Below are 25,597 nucleotides of genomic sequence, written 5' to 3' on the forward strand. Positions count from 1 at the left end.
GCAGGGGGTTCTCAGCACATCAGGCGCCGAGCTCATTAAACAGAGGCCAGCCTCGGGGCGCATCTGACCGGGCCGCCTCCAGACGCCGGCTTCCCGCAGGTGGACGGGTGCGCCTCGGCCCTGAGGGCTCCGGATGCCGGGTGGTCTGATGATTCCGGACAAATGTGCCGGTGCCTGCAGCCCTCCTTTACCGTGCACGGAAACAGACAACACTGTCAGGAAGGACGAGAGAGGCTCACACATCGCACATTTGCTGGGCCTCCTTCCCCGGTTTAGCAGTTCACATTTGGACACCCATGACCCTCTTCGCTGGTTTAGCGGCATCCATGGCCTGCAGGGAAAGGAGGCCCAAGTGTGGACGCGGTGATAGATTGTAATCAGCAGGCCCCTAGGAGAGCCTGTTCCTTTATCCTTGTAAAGTCTTTCATGGACACGGCCGAGGCGGGGTGGCTCAGACGCTCCAGAACTGGGAGCAGCTGGGCCGTGGGTCTGGATGGTGATGTTGGCCTGTGTGTCAGGCCCAGCCCCTGGCGCCGTGCCGGCTGGGAGGCTGGGAGGCTGGAGGTTTGCAGGCTCATAAAAAGAAAGCGCTTGTCCCTCTGCCAGACGAGAACGCGCCAGGTTCGGCGGGAAGAGGAGAGTGCTACTGCTGCCGGGACATTTCTGCCCAAGGCAGTGTCACCCGTCAGATCGGGAGGCTGGCGAACATCTGCTGCTTCTTCAGGGCAGGTGGCAACAGCATCGGGGGAGGACGGCTCCACTGGTCCCCTTGCAGGTGACCCAGTAGCAGGTGAGGAAACTGGGACGCAGGGAGATGGAATGACTTAACCTAAGGCTCCCACTAATACCTGCCCCCAACACCTCCACTTCCCTATGGTAGCCAGGCCTCCGGGAAACTTGGGGACACAGAGCTACAATGACCGTCGCCTTCCAAGTTAGCCTACCCCCCAGGCTGCAGCGCTCACAAGTTTTGCCCAGGCTGGGGCAAGCTTATGATGATTTTCTGTTTTCCAGAATCTCTCCCTTTGACTTGAAGTGGCATGGCATCAAGCAGGGTTTCTCAAACCATCTAGGGATGTAGGACCCGTCTTGTTTGGGTTTGTTTGCTTGTTAATTAATTTCAATCCGCCACGGGTGGATACATCTGTAAAGTACAATAAAAATGGTTTGCTAGAAAAAAATGAAATGAAAAGGAAATACAAGTCCTGGCTTTTATCGTTCGCTTTAACAGACATAAACAGGGTCGGTCAAGCTGCTATCAAACTCTCTAAACACTCACCCCCAATTTCTGTACTCAGCTCACGGTGGACAGGTTCCAGTTTGTGGACGGGCACTGGCCTGTGGTAGTGGCCCACTTTGAGGGTCGGCGGTGAAAAGTCAAGGTCAAAGCGTGTGGGTTCTCATGCCATCTCCGCCATTAACTGGCTGCATGGCTTCCCCTTCTGAGCCGCCGCCTTCCCTTACACATAGCAGACCCACAAATCAACTCACACTATGGTCAGATGAGTGAAGAAAGATGCCAGTTTTTTTTCTTTGTCCATATCCCATCCAATCCTTCTCGGCATCACTGGACAGGACGGGGTGACGAGATTTCAGCTGGAGCCAGGAGACGGAGTGCAGTGCAATTGTGTAAATGGTCCTTTCAAGCAAATGCCGGGGCTCTCTCAGGTTTCTACCCTGCACTTCTCACACAAATGCCCTGGGGAGATTGTTAAAAGGCAGATGCTGATTCAGCAGGTCTGGGCTGGGACCTGAGACTCGGCATTCCTACCAAGCTCCCAGGTGACGCTGAGGATACTGGTCCTGAGACCACACTTTGAATAGCTTCTGGAGGGCGTAGGAGGCTCATGCAGGGGGAGGAATCAGGTCCTAGGACACTCCCTCCCACGTTCCCCGCCCCCCCACCCCACAAAGCTTCCAGGTCTCTTCAGTGGAGTGGCTGATCTTGGCTGCTCCTGGAATGGTGATTGCTGAGGCGCGGACGGCCTTGCCTCTCTGACTGAAGTCTGAGCCTGGAGAACCCCAAGTCCGATTCCCTGGGCGAAGTCACAGCCCCATCATTCCAGCCAGCTCTGCCTTCCCTCACCTCTCACTGGTACCATGAAACCTTGAAAACTCTGTGATGTCCCCCACCTGGACTCTGGCTAGGGCCACTGGCCCTCAACACAGCTACTTTCCATTGAGAGAACTGCTGGGTGCCATTGCCGGCCCCCAGGAACCAAGGGCAGCTCGGCTCACCACACTGTGCCACTCTCTGAGTTTTCTTTAATGTGAAGTCCACCAGATGAGTGTGGGGTGCAACCTCCAAACTGTCCTCCCAGAGCCCCCAATCCAACCAGGGGCAAACACGCCCCCTCACTTCTCAAATGTACCTCTCGCCGGCCAGATTCCAGAGTGGGCGACTAGAACTCCCCCAGATTGCTACCACAGCTCCAGCCCCCATCTTCCCACCATCCTCCCAAAGCAGAGGGATCAGCCTCTGTGCATTCCTCTTGCTGTCTGGTCATGACTTCCCTCTTGACACAAAACAGGAACTACAGGAACAGTCTCTCCGGACAATGCCTGACTTCCACCCAATTTCTTCCCTGTGGATTCAGACACAGTCTAATTTGACCAAAGCTGAACAATAGCTTCCTGGGCGAGCAGTCACAGCCATCCCCTGATGCTCTGGAAACCTGAGACTCGCTGAAAATCCACATGAAAATACTGCTGCTTCATGGGAAATGGAGGCGTCCCTCTCATTAGACCCAAGAATCTACAAAAGGACCAGTCTCTTGGCAACTTGGAAATGGAGCACACTTCCTAGGGAGGCCTGCGGCTGGGGAGTCAGATGCCTCCACCACCCCGCAGGGAATTAGTGAGCACCTCCTGGGTGCCAGGTAACTTGGGCGGGGGTGGGGACTGGGGAGACAGGTCATCGAGGTCCTGCTTTCAAAGCACTCACGAGCTTAGGGTGACGACATCATCATCAGCCCCTGTGGCGGGCGTTCTGACACACCTCCCAGCCCTCAGCTCCAGCCCCTTCTGGGCAGGGTCTGCCTCAGCTGCTGAGAGCCGCCACGTTGAGGTAGCCCCCTCCCGGGGCAGCCCACACCCACTGACAGATGGCTGCAGGGTGTCACCTGGGGACCACTCTGATGGGCCATCAAGCTGCAGAGCTCTCTATGGGCTCGGCCAAGCTGTTGCTGGTCCAGATCTCAGCTCAGCTCTTCCCTCTGCCCTCACCCACTCCTGCTTCCTTCCTCTCCCTTCCTCAGGTGTGGATCCCAAGGGCCCTCCTTAGTAAACACCTTGCGTGCTAAACTCCATCTCAGAGTCGGTTTCTCAGAGAACCCGACCCTCATCACCCTCAAAGCCTGGGAGATGGGAGAGCAAGACGTAGCTGTCCCTGGGCCCGTGCTGAGAAAGAGTGGGGTCACAAGGCTGGGCCTGGGCTCCATCCTGCCCCTTCTGAAACCGAGCAGGACCCTGTGGGGCTCCTGGACACAGAAGCCTTTCGATGTCCACCCCCCCCCCCATTTCTTGTTTGTAGGGAATAGACTCCAGCCTCCATGACCTTCCCTGAGTTCCAAAGGGCAGATCCTAACAGTTGCTAATCAGGGAAGGGACGGAATGCAGAGACAAGGGAGAAGCAGTCAAGAAATAATAGTGCAGGGGCTTCCGTGGTGGCATAGTCCTTGAGAATCCGCCTGCCGTTGCAGGGGACACGGGTTCGAGCCCTGGTCCAGGAGGATCCCACATGCTGCGGAGCAACTGGGCCCATGCACCACGGCTACTGAGCCTGCACTCTAGAGCCCGCGAGCCACAACTACTGAGCCCGCGTGCCTGGAGCCTGTGCTCCACAGCTGGAGAGGCCACCGCAGTGAGAAGCCTGTGCACCGCGGTGAGGAGTGGCCCCCGCTCTCAGCAGCTAGAGAAAAGCCCGAAGCAACGAAGGCCCAACGCAGCCGAAAATAAATAAATTTTTTTAAAAAAAAGAAAGAAAGAAACAGTAGTGCAACCTTGGGACAGGGTCCTGGTTCCCCGTCTAGGGATATACATAACAATATCTTTGAGCTCTTTACAGAACTAAAACCCCCAACAAATGGAAGATGTTAGCATTCTTCATTCTGGATAACCTCAAGAAGCTCATCAGGAGGCCACCTGAGGCCAGATTAAAGGAGTGCAGGCCCTACACACACCCTGATCCTTATCAGCAAACCTGCCCTTGAACCATTGCTATAAAACTCCTCATCAAATCCCCCCCGGGTTGGGACACAGTTTTGAGAGGCACAAGACCGCTGTGGTCCCCTTTGCCTGGCAAAGCAATAAAGCTATTCTTTTCTACTTCACTCAAAACTCTGTCTCCGAGATTCGATTCAGCACTGGTGCACAGAGGCCAAGTTTTTGGTACCACTTCCACTGCCGTGGAAGGGGAAGCCACCCCTCCAGGAAGACAGGTCTCTGCTCCCCCGACTTTTCCTCGGAGGAAAAGCAGTGGGAGTAGCACCTGCTAGGTGGGAGGCTGGGGGAGCCCGACTGGAGAAGCTGCAGGAGAGGCAGGAAGCAGGGTGGGAAACAGACCCACAGGCCAGAGTGGGAAGAAGAGATCAGTGGGGAGAAGTGGTGCAGTGCAGGGAGTGGACCCTGGCCTGGCCATTGGGAGACACAAGTTCCCTCCCATCCGGGCTGGGCTGAGGGGCCACTGAACAGATCCTCTCTCCAGGCCCGACCCCTCACCTGCCAGATAAGAAATGTGCACCTGTGGCTCAGGTGGCCTTTGAGGCCTTCTGGCTCTGACATTCTGGCCTCGTGTTAGGCTGCATTTGTGGCCCTGGGCCTCGTGCACATGGCCCAGAGAGCTGAGCAAACAGAGTGGAATTTACCAAGGGAGGTGGCCCCTCTCTTTTTCAGAGAGGTCAGTGGCAGTCTGGTTGTTAAGGGCTGAATTGTTCCCCCTGCAAAAGAAAAAAGCATACATTGATGTCCTGCCCTCCCCACCTCCCAGGACTTCAGAATGTGACTGTATTTGAGATAAGGCCTTTACTGAGGTGACTCAGGTAAAATGAGGTCACAAGGGTGGGCCCCAATCCAATCTGACTGGAGTCTATCGACACAGGCACACATACAGGGAAGACCACTTGAAGACACAGGGAGGAGACGGCCGTCTGCAAGCCACGGAGAGAGGCCTCAGAAGAAACCAACCCTGCTGGGACTTTGATCTTGGACTTCCAGCCTCCAGAACTGGGAGGCAGTACATTTCTGTGGTTTAAGCCACTCAGTCTGTGGTCCTTGTTATGGCAGCCTGAGCAGAGCAGACTAATAACACTGGTTGATTAAATGTATAGACAATTCCAAACCTAGCCCTGGAGGGTTTTGTTCCATATGGGGAGGCCCAGGCACTGCTGAGGGACTCCTGGCTGATCATCTGCAGCTGGTGTGCTTGGGCTCCGGGCTGGGCAAGCCTCCCGCTTACCACACGGCCGGGCTCTGGGAGGGCTGCACGGGAAGCGAAGGTGCGCGCTGATTGCAAAGCGAAGAGCTGTTAGCTGCGGCCCTGACGCTGTGGCTGGCAGCCCCATACCGTGTACACTCCACACCATGAAGGGGAGAAGAGAGAATGTTCTGACCAGCTCTGGGCCACCACCACTGTCTGCATCTGTTTCCTTACCTCTGAGGAAAGGTTTCCCAGTTCCAATAGGCATATGGCTCGCCACTCACCATGGAATAGAATCAGAGATATAACTAGCTGTCCTCCCAGCCCACAGACTCAGGGAGTATCCACGTGGCCTGCTTTGCCCACTCAAGGCACCCCAGGGTGTCTCAGGACAGAGGCCCGGGACTACTCCCAATGACCCAAGGACCGACTCTGCTTAGGAAAGGCCCTTCTCTAAATATTTTCTCTCTGGTTTGGCTGGAGACGGTCACAACCAGTCAGGGGGCTTGGAGAGAGGACCAGGCCTGCCAAGAGCCTCCTGACGACTGTCTCTGTGAGGAAAACCCAGGGAGAAGGGCTGGCCTACTCCCAGGCAGCAAAGGGACAGGCCCACCCTCCCCTGCCTGGGTTCAGGCCAGGGCACCCACTGGGGCTGGGGAGTTCTGGACCCAGGCAGACCCCAGCAAACAGCCCGCAGCCCTCCAATCAGCTGCCGTGTGTTTATTTTCACAGCTGCTCCTCCCGCTCGGCTGTTCCAGGGAGCAAAGGAATCTGTTTGTCTGCGAAAAAGAATGTGGCAGAGGCAGAAAGCGGCCTCGGGCAGCCCAGGCAGCCTCAACAGCTACAGAGCCGGCCAAGACCAGCCAGACACCCAGGAGAGTCACCCAGAGGCCTAGAGGCCAAGGTCACAGACTCAGAGACACCCTTCCCCCTCCCCTCCCCAGGCAGCCCTGCTCTTCCAGGTGCCAGGCTGGCGGCCTCAATGCACGGAACAGGGACCCACCCTCCCGAGGTATTTCATTTGCTTCTTTCTCATTTACAGACAAGCCCACACCCCCCCACTACCCACCACACACACACACACACACACACACACACACACACACCCTCTGAGAAGGTCAGTCGGCTGTACAGACGAGGGACAAGCACATAGGACCGAAAGCGAACATGCTTACAGCCAGGCCTGCAGTAGGCCTGGAGACAAAGAAGGGGGGCGGGGGGAGGGGGACGAGAGGCACCCCGTCCCCAAGGCCAGCTTAGTCCCAGCCCAGCCAAGGGAGGCCATCTGTCACACTGGAGGTCCAGCTGAAGCCCCCAGACCTGTCAGTCTTGCTCTGGAACATTCTGGGCAGGCCAGGGGTAGTCCAAGCAAGGCCAACCCAAAGTCACTGTCTTTGGGGTGGTCAGGGGCTCTGTCCCTCCAGGCACTCTTGATACCCACTCCCACTCAGATCCCTCCCCAACCTCCTGGGCTGACCAAGAAGTTGTCCTGGGGGCTGGGCGAGGGGTGGAAGAGACACAGCCTCCAGCTACATTTTCTAGATTACAGCCCCTGAGTGGTCAGATTTAGGTTGGCAAATTCCCCCCTGCTGTTGTGATCTGGCTTATCTTGAACCCCTCAGAGGTATAGGAGTAGAATTGATCATAGTTAATCCTCCCTCTAGGTCTTCCCTGGTCAGATGAACAATCCAGACGTAATTGAGCTCGTCCCCTGGGTCGGCCTCTTCACCCCTGAAAAGCTCTAGGAGACTGAGAGACTTGCCCAAGGACATACAGCAAGAGTAACCAAGGGAAAATGTCTTAGGCTGGGCTCTTCCGGACCTGAGACAAGGATTTGGGGCCAAGTGATTGATTTGGGAGCGGGGAAGTGAGGCAGAGAAGGGAAGTGGGCAGTAAGGAAGGTGTTGTCAAGCCAGTTCCCAGAGTGAGACGTTGGTAGTCAACACACTGGGCTTCTCTGAGAGACCCTGTATAAGATGCCTCAGCACCACCCCACTTGGGCAATGGCAAAGCTGGAACCTTCGTCCTCTCGTTCCCATGTATCAGTGCCTGGGAGATGCTCCCAGGGGCATTGCCTCAAAGCCCTCAGGTGGGGATCTCATGCCCTTTGAGAATGTTCTGGACTGATGAATGCCAAGGGACTTTGGGCCTGGCACCAAGACCGTCTGCTGCAGAAGTTGACCACAGTTCTCTGTGAATCCAGGGTCTTACTGTGTTCCCTGCACTAGCTGCCCCTCCTGGCACCTGAGACCAGAATATTCAAGGCCCTCCAGCTGCTCTGTGAGGAAGTCAGCCTGTAGGGAGTTGGAGCGGAGGGGATGGTGGGAGATGGGGTAGAAACAGCCAACCCACGCACACATACGCACAGGTACACACACATGTATCAGTGTGAGTGTGTGCCACTAGAATGCGGTTGGGCTTCTGTGCCAGCTTCAGAATGGGGGCACCCCTGAGAATCCCTGATGCCACACAGACTAAGTAGGTGGGGACCCTCTCAGAAGGGTCCCACACTTTGGGAGCAGATTCCCAAAGTGGATCCAATTCACAAATTTACCACCTTGTGACCTTGGGCCCGGGACAGGTTGCTGGACGCCTCGGTGCCTATAAAATGAGGATATTAATACCTGCCTCAATGCCCAAAGGCTTGGTCTAAGAGTTAGAAGTAACAGGGTGGTCTTCCTACTACAGTACCTGGTCCACAAAAGAGGTGGTAGGTCATATTTTGTCTTGTTGAGGTAAAATTCACGTACCATAAAAATTCACCATTGTAAAGTGCGCATTTCAGTGGCTTTAAGTATATTTACAATGGTGTGCAACCATCACCACTATCTAATTCTAGAATATTTTATCACCCCAAAAGAAATTCTGTACCCATTCGGCAGCCTTTCCCTATTCTCTCCTCCTCCACCCCTGGCAACCCCTAATCTCCTTTCTGTCTCTGTACATTTGCCTATTCTAGGCATTTCATATAAACGAAATCATACACTATGCGGCCTTTTGTGACTGGCTTATTTCACTTCGCACAATGTCCTCAAGGTTCATCCATGTGGTAGCATGTGTCAGTCCTTTATTCCTTTTTATGGTGGAAAGCTATTTCACTATGTGGAGAGACCACATTTTGTTTATCCATTCATCAGTTGATGGACATTTGGGCTGTTTCCACTTTTTGGCTATTATGAATAGTGTTGCTAAGAACATTCGTGTACAGTTTTCTGTGTGGACCTACATTTTGAACTCCTTTGGGTGTATGCCTAAGAGTGAAATTGCTGGTCATATGGTAACTCTGTGCTTAACTTTTTAAGGAACTGCCAAACTCTTTTCTGCGGTGGCTATACCTTTTACATTCCCACCAGCAACGTAGGAGTGCTCCAATTTCTCCACATCCTCATCAACACTTGTTATTTTCCATCTAAAAAAAAATATTATAGCCATCCTATGGATGTGAAGTGGTGTCTCATCATGGTTTTGATTTGCATTTCTCTAATGACTAATGATGTTGAGCATCTTTTCAGGTGCTCATTGGCCCATATATTTTTTTAAGATATCAAACATTCCCAGTAATAATTACCTTGGAATTAAACCAAAACACAAAAGTAGGCTGAGGCCAATAGGCCTGGGGACTCCAGAATGCCCTGGGCCTCCATCCCTTGGTCAGACATCAGAGTCATTAGATGACTTCCAGGGCCTAGAATGTGGGGACAGTGCAGTGGCTAGGAGGAATGGCTTCCGTTGGCAGCCCACAGACAGAAGAGGAGGGGCATATATCAGCTAATTTATCTACAGTAAGTCCCCTACATACGAACCTTCAAGTTGCGAACTTTCAAAGATGTGAACGTGCATGCCAGCCCCTGTATGCCAACTGTTGTACTGGTACTACTGTACTTTTCAAGATACTATACTGTAAGATTTATAATGTTTTCTTTATTTTTTGTGTTTGTTTTTTATGTACACATTATCTATGTGAAAAGTATTACAAACCTATTACAGTACAGTACTATATAGCCGATTGTGTTAGTTGGGTACCTAGGCTACCTTTGTTGGACTTAGGAACAAATTGGACTTACAAACCCGCTCTCGGAACGGGACTTGTTCATATGTAGGGGACTTACTGTAATTTTTTTCCTTCTTTTGAATAAATTCCCAGGAATCAGATCACTTGGACAAGGAGAACAGAAGTTCTTGTCGCTGCCCCTTTTTAAACCACCACAAGCTACATATGTATGCAGTTTTACCCTTCTGACCTCTTAAGTATTGCTATACCAATACTTATACACAGATAACTAAAAAGTTATCTGGTATTCTGCTCATTTCTTAATATTTCCACATCAATTCGGATGAGCTCTTTCCTAAAATAACTATATCAACCATATTTTTTGTCCTCAGTCTGCTTTTTCTTCATAAGCTGATTGGAATGTGGTTTGAGTTTTTTGTCTTTCTGTTAAGCATCTTTGATTATCTGTGTAGTTAACTTTTACTTTCTATTTTCTGATTCCCTCTGTCACATCCAAACTTAAAAAGTCCTTCCCTGGGGGCAGAACATGGTTTCAAGATGAGATCCTTCAGAGGAAAATGTTCCAGCGCCTAAGAAATTGCAAAATCCCTCTGACAGGTTAGATGACATTGGTTTCTTCCTGTCTGCAAGGTCCTTCTGGGGAGGGGGGATTGTTTAGCTTCACAGTTTAGAGCTTGGGCTGTGGAGCCAGGCTGCTGGGTTTGAATCCTAGCTCTGTCAAGTGGGCCAGTTACTTAATTCTCTGTGCCTCAACTTCTTCATCTGTAAAATGGGGATAATAATGGTACCCCCCCCCCTTCATAGGGTTGTTGAGAAAATTAAATGGTACCCTAAGTATATCTAAGTTTATCTAAGTAAAGTTTTGGATCTCCAGGGCCTCAGATCTCCCATGGCAAGTAAAGTAGAAGGATGAGACTGGTATTCCTTCTGGTCCTGCCCAAAGAGCAGGCCACCGACAGGTCCCAGCCGGGTTCAGCAGGGAGCCAGGGAGGACAACCCACTGGGCCCACAGGACTTCTCTGCCAGCTTTTCTTTCTCCTGCCTTCTGTTTGGTTTGATCTGAGGTTGACAGACCACCTGGCCCGCTAAACTGGGGCAGTAAGCTCATCCCATCTGCTGGCTTACCTGACCAGAGCCTGTCATTTGTCTGTGTTTTTTCACCCTAAGAGGGTGGCCGCGGCTGCAAACAGGCCGGCTTGTTTTGTCACTTGGTCTCCACTGCCAAAGCTGCTGCCCTGTCATCTCCCTCCCCACCAGGCGGCTCAGACCCAGGAATTTTAATTGACCTGAATTAGAAACTGTGTGAACCAGAGTCACTGGAGAAAGATCTGAGGGGGATTCAAATGCCTGTGACTTTCAGGTGGGGAAGTCAAGTCCCCAGAGAGCCAGTCAATGGGGAGTAGAGACATGGCCTCAGCCAGGCAAGCCCTTGGGGCTGAGCCCCAGAGTATCCCAGCTGTGGAAAACAACGATCCCCGCATTCCTCCAACCGGGGTGGAGTTCGTCTCTCAGCTTAAAGTGAAATCTCCCCTAACTCTCCCCCATCACCCCCAAAATCCTGCAACAAAGTGCCTAACAATAATAATAGCTGGCCTTGCCTTGGTTTTGCAAACGGTTCTCACACTCACTGTTTGAGTCATTCCTCTCATGAGGTGAGGGAAGTGAGTGTTGTTGCTCCCATTTTACAGAGGAATCAACTGAGGCCAAAAAAGGTGATGGCAATGGACCTCAATCCAAGGGTTCTCCATCTTTAGCGCATTAGAATTCCCTGGGGGCCTCAGGGGCTGGCCCCACCCCCAGAGATTCTGAGTAGTGGGTCTCTCCTGTGGATGAGAATTAGCTTTGCTTCTTTTTTCTCCCCACGCCCATCTTTATTTGAGGTATAATTGTCAAATAAAAAAGTGTACATATTTCAGGAGTCACACTTGATGTTTTGTTTTGTTTTGTTTTGTTTTTTATTTATTTTTGGCTGCATTGGGTCTTCGTTGTTGCACTCGGGCTTTTTCTAGTTGCATCGAGCAGGGGCTACTCTTGGTTGCGGTGCGCGGGCTTCTCATTGTGGTGGCTTCTCTTGTTGCGGAGCACGGGCTCTAGGTGCACGGGCTTCAGTAGTTGTGGCACGCGGGCTCAGTAGTTGTGGCTCGTGGGCTCTAGAGCACAGGCTATGTATACATTGTGAAATAATCACCACAGTCATCCAAAGGAAATGAAATCAGTATCCCGAAGAGAATTCACTTTTCTAACAAGCTTCCAGCCAATGCTGACGCTTCAGAGCTGGGGTCCACACTTGGAGAACCACTGGCTTAAAACTTTTGCCACTACGTTATACCTCCCCATCGGGTTAATAAAGAAATGCTTCCAGCAGCTATGGTTGGACAGATTTGGGTGTTTTCCAAAAAATCTGTTAATGGCAGCATATCTAAAACATAAGACGGGAGCAGCAGCTCCCAGCTGTGGGGTATTTCATACATGAAGGGAAGGAGCGTGGATGAGAGAGGCTGGGGTGTCCCGGGTCTGGGGCTTGAGCACAGCGGGTTAATTCTGGGTTCCCTCTGGGGAGTCCACGTGACTGGGAAAGAGGAAGGTGGAATGATTGCTTATGTACGGAAGCATCAGGGTCTTGGCTGTGTAAAACCCAATCATTACTTCCAGGTAGTAATGTGTTTTAGGCAATGTCTTCAGCTTATGCTCAGCAATGCATGAGTCTCAGAGTGGTGGCCAGAGAAATGGCAAGTCATCGGGTATTGAGCGAGTGATAATGGAATCCAGGAGGTGGAAATTACAAGTCGAAAAGTAAAATCGATGCCCTGACTGTGAAATGACTGAATGCCTGGTGAGGAACTGTGTAGGGATGTCCCCCCTTCCTCGCTCCCCACCGACCTTTAAGATGCTCACTGGTTCAGAAGTTCCTTGAGGGCAGGGACCATATTTTAATCATGGGTAATCATATCATGTCAGGGCAGAAATGGGCCTTAGAGAGCTTCCAGCCCTGGAATGGCAAATCGGTTTCATTTTGGTGCCAGCTCCGATCGTTTAGCGATGGCTGCCTGAAGCGCTGGGGTGGGAAGCAGGCTGCCCATCGCTGGGCTCTGTGGGGAGCCGAGCCTCGATCAATTAGCGAGGCTTACCACGGGCAGGGGAGCGGGGAGGCAGCACTTCGCACCGATTAGCCAACCCCAATCTAGTCCTACCTGCCCTGCCTACAGATGAGAAAAGAACTGCTCCAGAGCCCTTTCTGTGTCCCCAGAGCACTCCCGTCCCCTAGCAGCCATTCCATACCAGGCAAAGGGGTCTGTGCGTAACATTCAAGGGTCCGTGAGCTCGGATGGGAAAAAAAATTACATCTTCAGTTTTACTAACCTCTAACTGAAATCGAGCACTTCCTTCCATCATGAACGTAGGCAAGAAACCATAGTAGCATCAGCAGTCCCTGTGACTGTCACCAGTAGAAGCCACAGCTATCTTTACAGCACATCAGAGCTGTTGCAGATATCTTTAAAGATCGCTTACACTCCTCACTAGGGTGAAATGAGAGTAGTTATTAGATCTGCCACTAAATCTTGTTGTTGAATGCATTAATAAAGAAGCACATATATGACTCCCTCACAAACTTGTTTTTAAATATTTGGATAACTGCGTTTCAATAGAATTGGTTTCCTCGGTAATCCTATACGATGCATTTAAATCCATTATTCTGAGAAGAAGCACACAGACTTCACCAGATGCCAAAGGGGTGCATGGTCCACAAAAGGTTAAAACCCCCCTGCCAAAGTTGGCTGCCTGCAAGTCCTGTGTGCCAGGGCCCCTCCCAGCCTCGGCTTCAGTCACAGGAGCGGATGTGGGCAACATGGGCTGTCTTTGGTACCTTGAATGCTTTGCTGTGACTTGGCGGCAACTGGCAGCTGAGATAGTGCAAATTGGCCGCTCTCCACTCTGGGGAGACAGCTGACCTCGGGGGCTCCCTGGGCTCAGATGCCCAGACGGTGACAGCTCTGGCCCTGTGCCAGGCCTCGCCGGTTTGGCCTTCCACAGCGATGGCCAGTCTGGGTCACAGACACGGCAGCTCCGTGTTTGGCTCCAGCCTTCTTTCTCCTATAGCAACCCTGCCCTTCTGCCGTGCTGTTCCCCAGGAGCCTGAAAGGCCGGCTTCGTGGATATCTTCCTGCTGTGTCTGGTTGCCTGTTTCTCAGCCTCAGCGTGGGGGAGAAAGACAGCCTGGAGATTTCAATCACGGAGCGCAGGCTACATCCCCAGTCCTCAGGCTCACCTTGCTGTTTTCCTTTCATTTTCAAAACGCATGTATTCTCCTTCCTTTGGGCATGCAGATGTTGAATTCTCAGCTATTTGTCCTGGAAGACACCTCCAAAAATTGTCTGTTCCACACATCCCGCCCCTCCCCGCCCCACCCTTCGCTTTACAAACCAGGACACAAGCTGGGAGAGGCAGCATGACCTGCCCTTGTGACACAGACCTGAAACCACCCGGCCAGTCCTTTCCCCAACGTTGCACAGCCTCATAAATAATGTAAGATTTTGGCATCGTAACCATCTGTCTCAGGTCAGGGAAACAAATTGCAAATTCATCCCCGTACAAAATCACCATTTGATGAAGTCAGGGGAATTGGGGTTACTGCTGCTCCAGGGGGCTCTGTTCCCAGTAGATTCTCTGTACCTGGCACGACCGAAGGTTCTGTGCAGAATTCTTGTTTGTTTTTATTTTCAAAGACCCCTTGAGGAGTTCTAGAAGTGTGGGGTAAAGGGTGGATCCCTCCTATTTTCCATCAGCATCACAGACAATGCTTTCAGGATGCTTCTGGTGTGTAGCTGCTCCTTTGCCCAAGGAATCTTCCCCACTGCCTTTCAGTCAACAGTCACGCCTGAGCTACAAGGTCTTTCAGTTAGTGGAGACAGGCAAGGAGCTGTAACGAACATCCCCCAAATCTCTGTGGCTTAACAGAATGCGTGAAAGGCTTATTTCTCGTTCACATCACATTCCAATCAGGCGTTCCAGGGACGGCCTTGCACATGGTGATTCAGGGATCCAGGATCCCTTCATCTTGTGGAAAACAGCACTACGAACTTCAATATGTGGCTTCCAAGGTCAAGGTAGAGCAAGATGAGAAAATGGAGGCTCCTGAGTGACAGATTTTTATGGTTCAGATATACTACTTCTGCCTACTTTCCATTGGCTAGAACTCAGTCACATGGCCCCAACCTAACTGCAAGGAAGCCTGGGAAATGTAGTCTAGCTGTGGACTCAGGAAGATGAAGAAATGGATACAGTGGGGAACAGTGTTGGCATGGCCATGGTCATTAATGATATACTACTGTCCTAGTAAAGTTCTTTGGGTTGCACGTGACACTAGCTTAAGTGGGGCAGGAAAATATTGGATGGCGATGACCGAAAGGATGCTGGATACCTCACAGAGTCCAAAAGAAAGTTGATTGAGGAGATTCAGGAGGGGCTGGACGAGAGAGTAATGATCATCAATAGCTTCCCATTCTATGGGACCCCATGGTTTTTTACTTTTTCTTTGCTTCATCTATTCATTCAACAAATACTATTGAGCACCTACTAGATGCCAGACCAGGCTTTATTGCAGTGAAGCAAACAGACCATATCCCGGTTCTCATGGAGCTGACGTTATGCTCAACTTTCTACGCAAACTGTTTTCTCTCTTCTTTGTGCCCATGTTCCTGAGGTCCACTGTGGTCCTTGTATGGGATGTGATAGTGCTGGCCTGTGGCCCTCCCAACTGCTATTTCTGTCCTTTTCCCCAGCTAATGGCCCCCACATTCTACCTACAAGATATCTGGATAACTGGTTTGTGCCATCACTTGTGAGAGAGAGACTATTAAATGGGGGTTTCCTGCTTATCACATAGACCAGATGTCTTTTTTTTTTTTTAACATCTTTATTGGAGTATAATTGCTTTACAATGGTGTGTTAGTTTCTGCTTTATAACAAAGTGAATCAGCTATACATATACATATATCCCCATATCTCCTCCCTCTTGCGTCTCCCTCCCACCCTCCCTATTCCACCCCTCTAGGTGGTCACAAAGCACCGAGCTGATCTCCCTGTGCTATGCGGCTGCTTCCCACTAGCTATCTATTTTACATTTGGTAGTGTATATATGTCCATGCCACTCTCTCACTTCGTCCCAGCTTACCCTTCCCCCTCCCTGTGTCCTCAAGTCCATTCTCTACATCTGCATCTTTATTCCTGTCCTGCCCCTAGGTTCTTCAGAACCTTTTTTTTATTTTTAGATTCCATATATATGTGTTAACATACGGTATTTGTTTTTCTCTTTCTGACTTACTTCACTCTGTATGACAGACTCTAGGTCCATCCACCTCACTACAAGTAACTCAATTTTGTTTCTTTTTATGTCTGATTAACATTCCATTGTATGTATGTGCCACATCTTCTTTATCCATTCATCTGTCGATGGACACTTAGGTTGCTTCCATGTCCTGGCTATTGTAAATAGAGCTGCAATGAACATTGTGGTACATGACTCTTTTTTAATTATGGTTTTCTCAGGGTATATGCCCAGTAGTGGGATTGCTGGGTGGTATGGTAGTTCTATTTTTAGTTTTTTAAGGAACCTCCGTACGGTTCTCCATAGTGGCTGTATCCATTTACATTCCCACCAGCAGTGCAAGAGGGTTCCCTTCTCTCCACACCCTCTCCAGCATTTATTGTTTGTAGATTTTTTGATGATGGCCATTCTGACTGGTGTGAGGTGATACCTCATTGTAGTTTTGATTTGCATTTCTCTAATGATTAGTGATGTTGAGCATCCTTTCACGTGTTTGTTGGCAATCTGTATACCTTCTTTGGAGAAATGTCTCTTTAGGTCTCCTGCCCATTTTTGTATTGGGTTGTTTGTTTTTTTGATATTGAGCTGCATGTGCTGCTTGTAAATTTTGGAGATTAATCCTTTGTCAGTTGCTTCATTTGCAAATATTTTCTCCCATTCTGAGGGTTGTCTTTCCGTCTTGTTTATGGTTTCCTTTGCTTTGCAAAAGCTTTTAAGTTTCATTAGGTCCCATTTGTTTGTTTTTGTTTTTATTTTCATTTCTCTAGGAGGTGGGTCAAAAAGGATCTTGCTGTGATTTATGTCATAGAGTGTTCTGCCTATATTGTTTTTCTTTAAATAAGTTTTTGTTTTGTTTTGTTTATAAATTTATTTATTTATTTATTTTTGGCTGCTTTGGGTCTTCATTGCTGTGCACGGGCTTTCTCTAGTTGCAGTGAGCAGGGTCTACTCTTCGTGGCAGTGCGCGGGTTTCTCATTGCGGTGGCTTCTCTTGTTGTGGAGCACGGGCTCTAGGCACGTGGACTTCAGTAGTTGTGGCACGCGGGCTCAGTAGCTGCGGCTCACGGGCTCTAGAGCGCAGGCTCAGTAGTCGTGATGCACAGGCTTAGTTGCTCTGCGGCATGTGGGATCTTCCCGGACCAGGGCTCAAACCCGTGTCCCCTGCACTGGCAGGCGGATTCTTAACCACTGCGCCACCAGGGAAGTCCTGACCAGATGTCTTAATTTGGGTTCCCCCAAAAGCAGACCTGGAGACAAAGATTTGGGTGTCCGTGGTTTATTTGGCAGGTGAGCCCAGGGAGCATCAGCAGGGAAATGAGGAAGTGAGATGGAGAGAGGAGGAAAGGCAATACAGGGAGAGTTTATGAGCTAGTTCCCACTGTGGGCAACTGGGACTCAAAATCACTGGAGACCATGTGGAACACACCTCTGAATTGGCCCACCAAGGGGCAAGGAAGCAAAGTACCCATCCATCAACTCCTTGATGGTCATTGGTTGAGGGGATGGGTTAACTCCCACTGCAGGCAGCCAATCACAGCCCTCAAGAGGAAAGACTTGGGAAGCAATGGGCAGGACACTAGCAGTGACTGCTCCACCAGGGATCAGAGCTCAGAGCCCAGCTTCTCAAAGTGTGGTCCAGGACCCTCCACTTGGGAATCACCAGTGTGACTCGTTATGTTTTCCCCCAGCCGTGCAGACCTTAGGCTTGAGTACCTGAGGAGGGGTTGGAATAGACATTTTTTACCCACTCTCTAGCTAAGTGATGGCCACCAAAGGCCATCTTGACCTACTACTCAAGAAAAGCATCCCAACTCCTCACCATGGCCCGCAAGACCCTCCTGATCTGGTCCTGCCTACCAATCAGGCCCCAGCTCTCCCTGCCCCGACACCTGGCAGCCCCTGTTTAGGCTGTGCTGGCCTGTTTCCTGAACCCTACAAGCCTGGTCCTGCCTCTAGACACCTGCTTTTCCCACCAGGCAACAGCTCCCCCCTGCTCCCCGTCTGCCTCACCTTGTCTTGGTCTCTACTCCAAATCCCTTCCCTGACCAGCTTGCCTACAATAGCCCGCCCCCACCCTCTCCTTACCCAATGTGACTCCTTTCCGTGTAAGTTACATGAGACATTCATTCATTTACTTGTTTGTTGCCCGGCTTCCCATTCAGTGGACGAATCCTGAGGACCGGGATGTGCTTTCCTGAGCACATAGCAGGCACTCAGGAAATACTGGTTAAATGAACAGACCTGGGCACCTCTACCTCCTTCATGATCTGATTTTAGGAGTAGTTACCTCTTCATACAAAGCAGAGGAAATTGGATGTGGGGTGGGGGGCGGGGTGGGGGGTTGGTCCAAGGTTCTGAAAAACCTAGGGACAGGACAGGAATAAAGATGCAGACGTAGAGAATGGACTTGAGTTCCAGTGGTTAAGACATTACCTTCCAATGCAGGGGGTGCGGGTTTGATCCTTCCTTGGGGAGCTAAGATCCCACATGCCTCGCGGCCAGAAGCAATATTGTAACAAATTCAATAAAGACTTTAAAAATGGTCCACATCCAGGAATAAAGAAGCAGATGTAGGGAATGGACTTCAGGACACGGGGAGGGGGAAGGGTAAGCTGGGACGAAGTGAGAGAGTGGCATGGACTTATATACACTACCAAATGTAAAATAGATAGCTAGTGTATTTACTCTAAAAAGTAAAGCCTTTAAAACTGCTTCCTGCCTCCTCCCACGTACCTTGCCAACTCCCCATAAACCTCTGACCTACGCAGTCACTGACCTCTGGGATTCTCAGGCCAGGCCCCCAAAAAGAGGCAATCCGAAAACCAGGAACTCAGAATCTTGAGCTGGGAAACTGTGTGTGTGGGTGAGGGGAATACCTCTGTACCCCGAGTCCAAAGCTCACACAATCAGGAGTGCCAAAAATTAGAAGGAATCCGTTCTAACCCCACCTGGGCCTCTGTTTCCTCCTCTGTAAAATGGGTGTAATACTTACCTGAGAGCACTGCTGTGAGAATTAAGGGAGCTAATTAAATTCACATAAAAACACTCAGCACTGTACATTATGCATGCTAGCCTTCAATAAATGCTAGCTTAGGACTCTTTTCTTCTATTATCAGGATGCATGTGGCGCGGTGCCTGGCACACTGGAGGACCTGGGAAAGGTGGTCTTGAGCTGGTTTCTAAGAACTGACTGTCAAGTAATTACCACCTCAGGTGAGCACAGCAATGGAGCTGGGGGGACCTGGCCCCGGAACCCAGAGGAGGGAATCAAGACGAAATTTACTGGTGAGGCCTCTGGGAGGGTGAACAAGAGTCAGCCGAGTCGCTGTTCTGTCCCCAAGGGCGGGGCTTGGAAGGGCTCTGAGACAGTTGTCACGCAGCGAGGCTGTTTTTTCCATGTCCTTCACTGAGTCCCCACTTAGGAGCTCGAGGAAAATGAAAGACAATTCTCACGACCTCCATCATTTCCACCTCGTATTTACTTATTTTTATGAATGTTATTTTTTGACCCTGATCCCTTCACTCGGGATTTGGGGCTCAGACATGGCCGAACTCTGTCTTATTTCGTGCTGCCCCTTTTCTGCAAGCCGCCACCTCTGTCGGGGTGGCTGGCTAAACGGGGGATTGGGCAAGATCTCAAGGGGAACGATTAGGAGATTTCAGTTGCTTCTTGTGTTTCCACCTCCTTTCTGATCTGGGAGGGGGGAAGAGGCAGCCCACGTGGGTGACTCGGGAAACAAGCAGAGATAAGAGCTTCTCGACAGGCTGGGCTAGCGGGCCCCTCATTCACACCGCTTCAAAGACAAACACTTTCCGTTTGTCGATTTGTTTTAGGCCTTGCCGAATCTGCAACTCTGTGGCCTTGACTCTAAAAATAAATCTCCTGCAGTAATGACGAGGCTGTTGCAAAGAGGAAGGCTGTGCGGAGAAGGAAAGACCGAGGGAGGCGGGAGAGATACTGAATACCCAAACAGGAAGAAGGGATGTGGGGAAATTGTCCTGGCTCCTTCCTCCCCACCCACCGATGCCCGGCCAGGCAGGCTGCAAAAGCCAACAGCACTGGGCAAGATGCTCCGCCAGTTCATTAGAACCTGAGCACAGAGGAGGGGATTGTCCTATCCAGCCATTGTGACCCAGCTGCTAACTGTGGTCCACTCACCGGCGGCTGCGTCTGCATCACCTGCGAACCTTTTAGAAATACAATTTCTCCGGCCCCACCCCAGCCCTGCTGAATCGGAATCTGCATTTTAACCAGCTCCCCGGGTGATTCATGGGCACACTAGAGTTTGAGAAGCGGGTAGAGTCCCTGATGTTGCATCGAATGCGCCAAACAGATGCTCAGTTCTCCTCCCTTCCAACAGACCAGAGGCGCGCCCCTCCCCCGCTGGCGGGCTTCCTCCCAGGACTCTCCTTTGGAGAAAGGAACCTCTTAGCAGGATCCAGCTAGGTTCCTTGTGACCACAGTTCATTTTACTACAATGCTGCAGCTCCCCATTCACCCCCAAGATAATTAGGAATATCTCTGGCCGGTCCTGTGCTCATCCAACATTCACATGGACGTAGGACGCAGGCTCATTACAGGCCGGTTACTCCCCAGGGGCTCTCTGGGATTTGTCATTTGAATTCTTTTCCTCCATCCCTCGTTGCTTTGTTTCTCCTTCCCCAGCTCCTGGCCTGAAATGTTTCCCTATCTCCTCATCTTTATGAAACTCAATTTCACGGCCTCGGTGTGAGATTTTGGTACGTGCTGATATCCCCCTTCGTTCTCCCCTCCTCTTAGGTCTCGCTGACATATTTCAGCCCTCCTTACTGTTCTCGTCAGTTTTGCAAAGAGACCATCGTCTCCTCCCTTCTGGCTCAGCGGTCATAAACTTGGTTCTTTAGTGTGGACTCCGGTTCCCTTCCCTCGGGCCCAGGCCAGGCAGGTGAGCAGTCAGGCCATTGTTTAGATGCTGAGTAGGTGACAAAGAGTTACGGTTGCTCTTTGCTGGAATTCTAAATAATGGCTGTCACTCCTCATTGACTATAAAGTGTACAAATGTGAATGATAAGAAAGAACATAACTGTGGCCCATCTTATCAAATTTATTTTAGCTGTGCTTTAAAATCAATTTAATTTGTAAATTATTCATGGCGTGTAGCAACTATTACAGAGTTGCACTCCTTTAAACCTATGCTTTAAAGATTGTACTAACTTTTTGGAGACATTTTGTGGATGTTTTTATTACAAACGTAATGCCTATCTATCTTAGAAACTGTGGATACTACAGATAAGCAAAAATAATTATTATATTATTATCACCTCTAATCCTATGACCAAGAAATAATCACTGTTAACATTTTAGTATATATCCTTTCAGTCTTTTTTCTTTCTATACATACAGGTATGTATATGTATGTCTCTATCTTTATTTTTTTAGGGTCACTGTATATGTGCTAGCTTGTCTCCAAAGATGGCTGCCATCATCAATGCCTTCCCCTCTGTTCTGGAAGCAGCTCATACCAACTCTCCAGAGCTGATAGTGGGCATTTCCTCCCAACTCTGTGTTAAGTGACATCATGTTGATAGCTTGAAATCAGCCATGGTGGTAAATACTATCAATCAGGGCTTTTCTTTCCCCAGATATCTGGTTATTCAACATTTACCAGCATACCGCTGTGTATATATACACCCACGGCCAACTTCATGGACGAGCAATCTTAATAATTTTATGTTTGAAATTGTGTTTTGTCAGTGAAGTCTGATGGGCCGATGGAACATCACGTGACGAGAGGAAATACATACAAGAAGTGTGTCCACCATTTCTTATTGCCCTGTTAGCCTTGGGGTTCATGATGCCCCATGAGCACAGAATTCTGGTGAACCCACAAGGCATGGGAGTTCAGTGAGACTCAAGGCAAATGCAAAGTCAGTATGTGATGTCTACAGCTGAGTAAGTGGGGGAGCTGACAGCCCTAAGAGGCCATGCTTTCCATTTGAAACAGTATTTGCTCCAGATGCAGAAAGAAAGTACTGGCGTTTGAAGAAACACAAACGACCAAGGAGCCCTATCATATTCCTTCTTGCATTACTTCCGTGTTAGCCAACCGCTCACACTGAAAATGGTGATGTACGTAGAAGAAAAGGGAAAGAGAAGGCACCTTGGATTTCCTTTTCTTTCACTCCTTCCCCTTCCTTGTTTATCAGTGAGCAGAATGTAGAGTGTTGGCAGAATGCACGCATATCAAGTCAAGTAAAACAGTCGAGTTCGTTTTGTGCAGCGTTTCCTCTGTTCTGCTAAGAACAAAATACATATGGGTGTACAAGCTTCGAAACACAAATTGTGTAATTTCACCGATTCTGCGTGAGTTCAATGCTCTTACATTTGCATGTAAAACTGACATTGCACAACATATAGATAAATGGTAAATTCATGTTAATAATTTAAATGTTTAATTTTTCTTTACTTAGAACTACATTAAATAGAAAATTTTAAAACACCATGACAGATCAAGAGAAAGACCCTGAGAGAAAGGAGAAAAGCTTTATATTTAAGTATCTGTAACAGCACTTTTTCCTGGTTTTTCGAACAAGGGGCCCTACATTTTTATTTTGCGCTCAGCTCCACAAATTGTGGAGTGGAACCAGCCACGTCCATTCCATTCCCCACTGAGGGGTTGAGTCTATTCCTTCACCTCCTGAATCTAGGTGACCTGTGACTGCTTTGACCAGTAGAATTCTGTAGACATGAGTTTTGTTGGTTGTACACTTTACCTTTAACAGAACTGGAGGTTTCCACTTCCTGCCTCTTAGAGCCCTGAGCCACCGGGAAAGAAGTCCAGGCTACTCTGCTAGAGAGAGACGTCATGTGCAAGAGTACTGGGGCACCAGACGTGTGAGTGCAGAAGCCACCTTGAAGGTCCAGTGCAGTCGAGCCTTCAGATGACTCCAGCCCCAGCTGCATTCTAAATGCAACCTTGTGAGGGACCCCAGGCAAAAACCACCACAGAATCATGAGCGATAATAATAAACTGTTGTTTAATTCCACTAAGCTTTGGGATGGTTTGTTCGGCAGCAACAGATAACTACAACAGTATCCCTCCCCTTTCGTAATGTGTGCTTTTAGATCTTAAAGAGAAAATTCTAGATTTTTCCCCCCAAGAATCAGAACACTAAGTGGACAATATTAGGGTGAGATTCAAGTTGCAATGAAGCAGGAGAGTATAACCTCAAAGTTTAGTGTGCTTGAGATTCACTGGGGCGGGGGTGGGGGGATTGGGGGCACATTAAAAATGCAGCTCTTCTGACTCCAGCCCCCCAGATTTGGATTCAGTAAATCTGGGGTATGGCCAAGGCATCTGTACTTTTCCAAGCCCTCCCCTCATAACTTGGAGGAGGCGTTTGGTAGACTGCAATTTGCAGAATGCTGCTTCAGAGGGTATTAATCCACAGTGGCAACGGGCTGTTGATTTCAGAGTCAGAAGATTCCCATAACCCCCTCCCCAGCCCCGAACTACAGAACTTGCTGATGGCCTGGGAGGGTTACCTGGAATAAAGATAGACTTGCCCATCACAGAACTTTCCTCATCTTCTATTTGAAAACCAACAGAGAAAACAAACAACAAACTATTCTTATTACAGGTTAAGCAGAATTTTCAGGAAAGGCATCCAACCATTACTGATTACTCAGAGGACCATGCATGGGAGCAGAGAGAGAGAAAACGCCCATCTTCTGTCTGCAGCAGACTTTCCCTTTGGGTTATCATTCCCAAAAGAGACATGGGTGGCCCCAAAATGCCACTTGGTCTTACTTCTTCAGAGGGAACTAAAAACCATACGAATATTTTAGGTAGCCATACCAAATGAAAAATGATATCCTTAAAATTCAAATTTCAGTTAGATTGTGACTTATGCACCTTTGCCTTCCCAGCTCCTCACATGGTGCCTGCCTCCAAGTGGGAGAGCAGTAATTATTTGCCAAGTGAATTAATTTGAGTTACCAATAAATTTGAAGCATCAAACAAAGCTACAGTCTTGATGTCATGCAGACATCACTGGATGTGATTAGCATTCAACGGACCTAATCTCATCCTTGTAGGAAATGTCCTAAAAGAGAGAGATGATGAACACATCCTGGTGAAATAAATTCACTCAAAGGTTCCCAGAAATGGCTGAATCCCTGGGAAGCAGTTTTGATCTGGCAGCTCTCAGGGAGAGACTTAACGGAGCCACGTTTGCTGAGTATCCACCCACAGAGGGCGAGGGATGGCGGGTGGTTCCGGGGCATGGCCACGAACAGTGGGCGTGGCCGGAGACCTGGACCAAAGAACGAATGGGCATCTGTGTGACAAGCAGGTGAGAGGTGATGAGAATGAATGGCGCTCAACCTCATCCTCCTCACTGTAAAACGCTGCAAACAGTATACATCTCACAACGTTTTCACGAGAATTGAAGAACACATAAACACACACAAAGTCTCTTGCACAGTGCCTGGCACATAATGGCTCCTCAACAAAATGTTATCTCATATTCCCTGAACTCTCTAACTACCCTGGATGATTCTCTCATGCTTCAGCTTTCCCTGACGATACAGTAGTGCTTGTTATAAAGGAAGCTGAGAATGGGTAGTGTTACCAGTCAGCGTTTGCTGCGTAACAAATCACCTCAAGCTTAGTAGTTTAAAACCACACTCATTTATGCTTGCTTTTACATCTTTAGGTCAGCTAATCTCAGCTGGGCTCGACTGGGCAGCTCTGATTCTGGCTGTTAGTTTGCCCGGGTGTGGCTCCTCATCACAGATTGGGGTCAAGTCTGACTCTGGGTCCCAGGACGAGGGGCAGCTACAGGGGAAAATGCTTTCTCATGGCAATGACAGAGGTGCAAAAGGGCAAGTCCAACCATGCAACCACATTTCCAGCTAGAAAGTCAAAAGGAGGGGGTGGTAGAAATACAGCTTTAGAAGCTGGGGCCACCTGGCAAAAGTTGCAGCCACAGTCTTTGAAAGAAACTGAAGCTGTGGCGGAGACCCAGCTGCTGCAGGGATGTGGGAAGAAATACCCTGGTGTCTTCCCTCTTCCTGCCCTGGGATTTCCATCAGTGTCTCCTGTTGGCCAAACATACCAGGAAGTCAGAAAGCAAGGGAGCAGGGAAATGCAGTTCCCCTTGAGACAGAGCAGGGTAGAAAAGGCAGGGATGGATCTGGAAACAAACTGGTGTACGTGATAGCATTTACTTGGCCCAGACCTGTACGCACACCCAGGCAACACACTGCCCAAGCACAGTAGCAGTCACTCCCCACGCCCCATCCGTACCCCTTGGCGCTGACTGATCCCACACCACCAGTGTTTTACTGAAGACGCCTGCAGCTCTGCCCGAGGGCTTTTCCTGTGCACGGGAGCACGCTTGGGCTGCGTGCTAGGGAAATTGAAGGGCTGCAGTGTTGGCACTCCTGCTGCTGGACGGAATTGGTGGCTCGTGCCTCTCACCCTGTGAGCAAGCTTTACGTTGTCTCTTAGAGGTCCTCAGTGGGGCTGAGCCCCGATGGCCCCCAGCGCTCATCTGCTCATTGTACCACATTCCGTGTCGACTTCCTTTCCTTCTCTCTCATACCTACCCCCATCACGAATCAACTCCTTCATCCAAGCTAAGACAGACCCCCCCCCAAAACAACTCACAGCTGGCGTGTGTGCCTTTGTGGCAAAGCAGGAACAGACCAGGGGTCAGGGCCAGGGGTCAGGCCCAGGACTGGGCACCCCTGTATCCATCCCTAGGACTCATATCCCCCTCACACACCAGGGCCCCATCTGGTTCCTCCCACCCACCGCAGAAGAGCTTCCTTTCCATTCCTTCCATGGGAGGAAGATCA

General features: G+C 49.9%; 1 long non-coding RNA gene across 4 annotated transcripts; it reads left to right on the plus strand.

Annotated features, from left to right (window-relative positions):
* Nucleotides 1-114: 114 nt before the first annotated feature.
* On the plus strand, nucleotides 115-25,017 carry LOC309652642. 4 transcript variants are annotated; one of them, XR_014258837.1, is made up of 3 exons: nucleotides 115-790; nucleotides 6,149-21,660; nucleotides 22,516-25,017. It is a non-coding gene; the product is annotated as an uncharacterized lncRNA (long non-coding RNA). The 4 variants fall into 4 exon arrangements; XR_014258838.1 differs by having other exon boundaries at nucleotides 6,149-20,678; nucleotides 21,488-25,017; XR_014258839.1 differs by having other exon boundaries at nucleotides 6,149-18,966; nucleotides 20,534-25,017.
* Nucleotides 25,018-25,597: the final 580 nt, after the last annotated feature.

The sequence above is a fragment of the Balaenoptera physalus genome (assembly GCF_965194825.1).
Source record: "Balaenoptera physalus genome assembly, chromosome: X".
NCBI classification, from domain to species: domain Eukaryota; kingdom Metazoa; phylum Chordata; class Mammalia; order Artiodactyla; family Balaenopteridae; genus Balaenoptera; species Balaenoptera physalus.